The 6,225-nt window shown below is 44.8% G+C and overlaps 1 non-coding gene across 1 annotated transcript; it reads right to left on the reverse strand.

The window, feature by feature from the left end:
- Nucleotides 1-6,118: 6,118 nt before the first annotated feature.
- Nucleotides 6,119-6,190, reverse strand: Trnaq-cug. Its single transcript has one exon. It is a non-coding gene; the product is annotated as a tRNA-Gln (tRNA).
- Between the last annotated feature and the right edge of the window lie 35 nt (nt 6,191-6,225).

Consider the following 6,225-nt stretch of genomic DNA (forward strand, 5'->3'; position numbering starts at 1 on the left):
CTACCCCAGGCTAATCTGGAATTCACTATGGAATCTCAGGATGGCCTCAAACTCACGGCAATCCTCCTACCTCTACCTCCCCAAAGCTGAGATTAAAGGCGTGTGCCACCATGCCTGGCTTCAAATAAATAATTTTTGTTTTCCAAGGTAAGGTCTCACTCTGGCCCAGGCTGACCTGGAATTAACTTTTTAGTCTCAGGGTAGCCTTGAACTCAAAGTGATCCACCTACCTCAGCCTCCCAAATGCTGGGATTAAAGGCATGAGCCACCACTCCTAGCTTCAAATAAATAATTTTTAAAGTATTTTATTTTTATTTAGAGAGAGAGAAAGAGAGAGAGAGACAATGGGTGTGCCAAGGCTCCAGCCGCTGCAAACAAACTCCAGATGCGTGTGCCCCCTTGTGCATCTGGCTAACGTGGGTCCTAGGGAACTGAACCTGGGTCCTTTGGCTTTGCAGGCAAACGCCTTAACTGCTAAGCCATCCCTCTAGCACAAATAAATCATTTTTTAAAAATTATTTTTATTTTATTTTTTGTGTGTTGAGGTAGGGTCTCACTCTAGCTCAGGCTGACCTGGAATTCACTATGTAATCTCAGGCTGGCCTTGAATTTACGGTGATCCTCTTAGCTCTGTCTCCCACATGCTGGGATTAAAAGTGTGCACCACTACACAGGCATTATTTTTTTATTTTTATTTATTTATTTGAGAGAGAGAAAGAGGCAAAGAGACACATACACACACACACACACACACACACAGAGAGAGAGAGAGAGAGAGAGAGAGAGAGAGAGAGAGAGAGAATGGGTGTGCCAGGGCCTTCACCTACTGCAAACAAACTCCAAATGTATGTACCACCTTGTGTATCTGGGAAATCAAACCTGGGTCCTTTTGGCTTTGCAGGCAAGCATTAAGCCATCCCTCTACCCCCCCGCAACACACACACACACACACACACACACACACACACACACGGCCAGTGTGTTCATGGTGTCTCTCGTAGGGGATGACTTCTCAGTTCATTTGATCATGCAGCTTTCTTGTGTGGAACACCATTGTCCTCGGGACACACATTTAGAAATAATCATGACGTAAGGGAAATGGGCATTGGTCTTCTGGCATGAGGGGCCTTCCTCAAAGCACTCTCACAATCTAATTTTCTCCACTTCCTCAATCGAGTTTCCTTCCTTTAGAGGGGAGTCAGTTCTTCCTCCACATAGCTCTTCCCCATGAGTTGCCTTGCTTGCTGGGCTTGGCACACCAGAAATCCTGTTAGTTACCCCTCAACTCTCCAGTTACAGAGTCTCCCTCTTGTGGGTCCGTCTTGTCTCCCCAGCACTGAGACTGTTGGATAAATGATCAGTAGTAGCATATAGGTTTCTTCCTTTATCTTTCTTTTTGTTTATTTTTTATTTTTATTTTTTTTTAATTTTTTTGTTTATTTATTTATTTGAGAGCAACAGACAGATATAGAAAGAGGCAGATAGATAGAGAGAATGGGCGCACCAGGGCCTTCAGCCACTGCAAACGAACTCCAGACACATGTGCCCCCTTGTGCATCTGGCTAACATGGGTCCTGAGGAATAGAGCCTTGAACCAGAGTCCTTAGGCTTCACAGGCAAGCGCTTAACCATTAAGCCATCTCCCCAGCCCTCTTTTTGCTTATTTTTTAAAAAAATATTTTATTTAGCCAGGCGTGGTGGTGCACACCTTTAATCCCAGCACTCGGAAGGCAGAGGTAGGAGGGTTGCTATGAGTTCGAGGCCACCCTGAGACTCCATAGTGAATTCCAGGTCAGCCTGGACTAGAGTGAGACCCTACCTCAAACAAACAAACAAACAAACAAACAAACAAATGTATATGTATTTATTTACTAGAGAGAGAGAGGCAGGTATATATAGAGAGAATGGGCATGCCAGGGCCTCTGGCTGCTGCAAAGGAACTCCAGATGCATGTACCACATGTGCATCTGGCTTATATAGGGCCTGTGGAATCAAATCTGGGTCGTCAGGCTACCCAGGCAAACAAATGCCTTAACTACTAAGCCATTTCTCTAGCTCTGTTTTTGTTTTTTTTTTTTAAGGTAGGGTCTTGCTCTAACCCAGGCTGCCCTGGAATTCACAATGTAGTCCTAGACTGGTGATCCTCCTACTTCTGCCTCCAGAGTTCTGGGATTAAAGGCATGTGCCAGGCTGGAGAGATGGCTCAATGGTTAAGGCACTTGTCTACAGAACCTAATGACCCAAGTTCAATTCCCCTGTCACACCACATAGTGCCAGACACACAAAATCGCACATCTGTCTGGAGTGTGTGAGCTGTGGCTGGAGGCCCTGGTGTGCCCATTCTGTCTGTCTCTGTTCTGTCTCTGCTTGCAAATAAATAAAGGCACGTGCTACCATGTCTGCCTTTTTTTGCGGGGGGTGGGGAGTTGGGGTAGGGTTTCAATCTGGCTCAGGCTGAGCTGGAGCTCATTCTGGGATGCATTCTGTAGTCCCAGGCTGGCCTCAACCTCAAGGCAATCCTCCTAAGTCCTACCTCTGCTTCCCAAGTGTTGGGATTAAAGACATGTGCCACCACTCTTATCTCCTTCCTTCTTTTAATCTTATTAGACAGAGAAAGAGAATGGGAGCACCAGGGCCTCTAGGCAGTGTAAGTGAACCCCAGATGCATGCGTTACCTTATGTATCCAGTTTATGTGGGTTATGGAGAATCAAACCTGGGTCTGGAGACTTTGCAGGCAAGCGCCTTCGCTAAGCCATCTTTACAGTCTTCCCTCCCCACCTTCCTTTTTTTTTTTTTTTTTTTTTTTTTTAGGCAGGGTCTCTCTCTTGCCCAGGATGGCCCGGAATTCACTATGTAGTCTCAGGCTGGCCTTGAACTCACGGCGATCCTCCTACCTCTGCCTCCCAGAGCCGGGCTTAAAGGCATGCGCCACCACGCCCGGCTCGTTCCAGTTTTTTAGTGCATGTGCTGCTGAAGCAAGCACTACACCACATCTTTTGTCTAGTTTTGTGTGGGTGGCTGGGAAACTGGATTTGGCCTGGAAGGCTTTGCAAGCAAGTACCTTTAAGTGCTGAGCCATCTCTCCAGCCCCCCATATTGGTTTCTCATAAGTACATGGCTGCTTAAGGAAGATGATGTACATCTTCCACTTTGAATGGCTGACACTTGTAAAAGTCAAGGTCTCGTGTAGCGCGGACTAGCCTCCAACTCCTCATGATCCCAGCTTCACTGCCCAAATTCTGGTATTCTAGGTATGTACTGCCATGCCTGGCCCTGGAGGCAGGAAAAAAAAAGGGAAAATTATGGAGACATGGGGAGGGAAAGGAACTCCCACTCTGAGTCTGGTTGAAGCTTTTTGCCAGCTAAGTCAAGAATTTCAGAATATTTAGTATCTACTGTGAAGGTTGCTGGCAGAAACAATTTCTTTTTATACAGAGAATGTTAAAATAGAAAAAAAAAAAAAAAGGATGCTTAAGGCCTAAGGCTATAATGTCTTCAAGTATGGCTTTGCTCCTTTCCAGGTATTTTCTGAGAATGTCAAAAACAAAAGCAAACCTTTATTTACAAAACCTTTATTTACAAAAAACATCAGGGCTGGAGAGATGGCTTAGCGGTTAAGCACTTGCCTGTGAAGCCTAAGGACCCTGTAAGCCAGATGCACAAGGTTGTGCATGCATCTGGAGTTCGTTTGCTATGGCTGGAGGCCCTGGCATGCTCATTTTCTCTCTCTCTCTCTCTCTCTCTGCCTCTTTCTCTTTCTGTCTGTTGCTCTCAAATAAATAAATAAAAATAAACAAAATAAACAAAATAAAACAAAATACAATAAAAACATCTTGCCAGGTATGGTGGCTCAGGTTTTTAATCCCAGCACTCCAGAGGCAGAGGTAGGAGGATTGTCTTGAGTTGGAGGCTAGCTTAGGACTACACGTGAATTCTAGGTCAGCCTGGACTAGAATGAGACCCTACTTTGAAAAAACTTAAAAAAAAAGAAAAAGAAAACACTTTATCAGCAGTAACCTCATTTAAAGTATAATAACCAGGCACATAATGGCCTGGATATCCATGACCTTGCAGTGCCTGACACTATCTACACAGGACCATTATAATAGGAGGAAAAGATGATGAAATCAAAATAAAGAGAGACTGACTGAGAGGAGGAAGGGGTATGATGGAGAGTGGAGTTGCAAAGGGGGAAAGTGGGGGGAGGGAGGGATAACATGGGTTATTGTCTACAATCATGGAAGTTGTCCATAAAAAAAATAGAGAGAAAAATACAAGTAGCCGGGCATGTTAGCACATGCCTTTAATCCAGCACTCGGGAGGCAGAGGTAGGAGGACTGCGGTGAGTTGGAGGCCAACCTGAGACCACATAGTGAATTCCAGGTCGGCCTGGGCCAGAATGAGACCCTACCTCCTAGGATATCATTTAGATTTCTTAGCAACCTAATGAAGAGAGAGCCTCAAAACCCACCAAAATGGAATGTGTGGCTACTGTAAAGACAATGAGGCATGACTCCTCGTTGAGAAGCCAATACTAAGGCTCACGTGGTTTATGTATTTTAATTTGTTTAGTTTTTCAAGGCAGGGTTGCACTCTAGCCCAGGCTGACCTGGAATTCACTATGTAGTGTCAGGGTGGCCTTGAACTCATGGTGATCCTCCTACCTCTGCTGGTTATTAAAGGCATGCACCACCACGCCCGGCTTGTGTGTTTTATTTTCTTCCCCAGAACCTTTTTTTCTCTTAACCCTCATGCTTAAAATCCATATTAAAATATATTTTTTGTCGGTAGGGTTTTGCTCTAGACCAGGCTGATATGGAATTAGTCTCAGAGCAATCCTCCTACTTTAGCTGGGCTTAAAGACGTGCACCTGGCCTAAGATTTTATTTTATTTTATTTGAGAATGAGGCAGCGAGCAGGCCCATTGGGGCCACCAGCCACTGCAAATGAACTCCAGCAACCTTGGGCATCTGGCTTTATGTGGGTTCTGGGGATTTAACAGTTAAACTATCTCACAGCAATCATCCTACTCTGAGACGACATAGTGAATTCCAGATTAGCCTGGGCTATAGCAAGACCCTACCTCAAAAAAACAAAACAAAACAAAAATCATTTGTCTGTTAAATACTTTATGTAAATCGGTTTATCTTAAGAGGCCAACAAATAGGACTCAAGAGGTTCATGGTGAATCTTGATGAGGAGGGTGGGTGGAATTCTCTGAATATCTGGAGATAGTTGGAGAGATTTTGAAGGAGACAGTGGGTGAGAAGCACCTGCCCTTGGTTGAAGCTGGGGATAGAAAATTCCAGCAAAAAGAATCAAATTTCTGGGTGGGCGTGGTGGTGCATGCCTTTAATCCCAGCACGCTGGAGGCCCAGGTGGGAGGATCGCTATGAGTTGAGACCAGCCTGAGACTACATAGTGAATTCCAGATCAGCTTGGGCTAGAGCAAGGCCTTACCTCAAAAAGAGACAAACAAGAATTAAGTTTCCCTGAACCTTCTGCCCAGGCTAAAAAAGAATGAAGTTTCATTACCAGAACTCCAAGTAGTATACAGGACTGAACTGAAACGTGAGGTCTGTGAGGTTTCCATATTTAAAGGGTTATTCTGTAAGGTCTTAATAGGCAAAGATTATACTTGATTGAAGGCCAGATTTAATAAAATTGTCCTATTTCCTTTTTTTTTGGTTTTTTGAGGTAGGGTCTCACTGTAGCCCAGGCTGACCTGGAATTCACTATGCAGTCTCAGGGTGGCCTTGAACTATGGCGATCCTCCTACCTCTGCCTCCCGAGTGCTGGGATTAAAGGCGTGCACTACCACGCCTGGCTCCATTTCCTTTTTTTAAACATTTTTTTGTTTATTTGCAGGTATAGAGGAGAAAGATAGAATGGGCATGCCAGGGTCTGCAGACACTGCTAACAAACGCCTGGTGCAATGGACCACTCTGTGCATCTGCCTTTACATGGGTACTGAGGAATCGAATTTGGGTCGTCTCAGGCAAGCACCTTAACTTCTGAGCCATCTTTCCACCTCAAAACTGTCCCATTTATTATAGGCAATATAAACGAATTAAGTCATTTTTAAAAAAAGGTTCGTGTAAATAAAGAAAAACATATAGGTTCCACCGAGATTTGAACTCGGATCGCTGGATTCAGAGTCCAGAGTGCTAACCATTACACCATGGAACCCGCACGTCCAAGTGGCCGCCGTCAGCTCCCCTAAA

Source organism: Jaculus jaculus, chromosome 10, assembly GCF_020740685.1.
Source record: "Jaculus jaculus isolate mJacJac1 chromosome 10, mJacJac1.mat.Y.cur, whole genome shotgun sequence".
Classification (NCBI taxonomy): Eukaryota; Metazoa; Chordata; class Mammalia; order Rodentia; family Dipodidae; genus Jaculus; species Jaculus jaculus.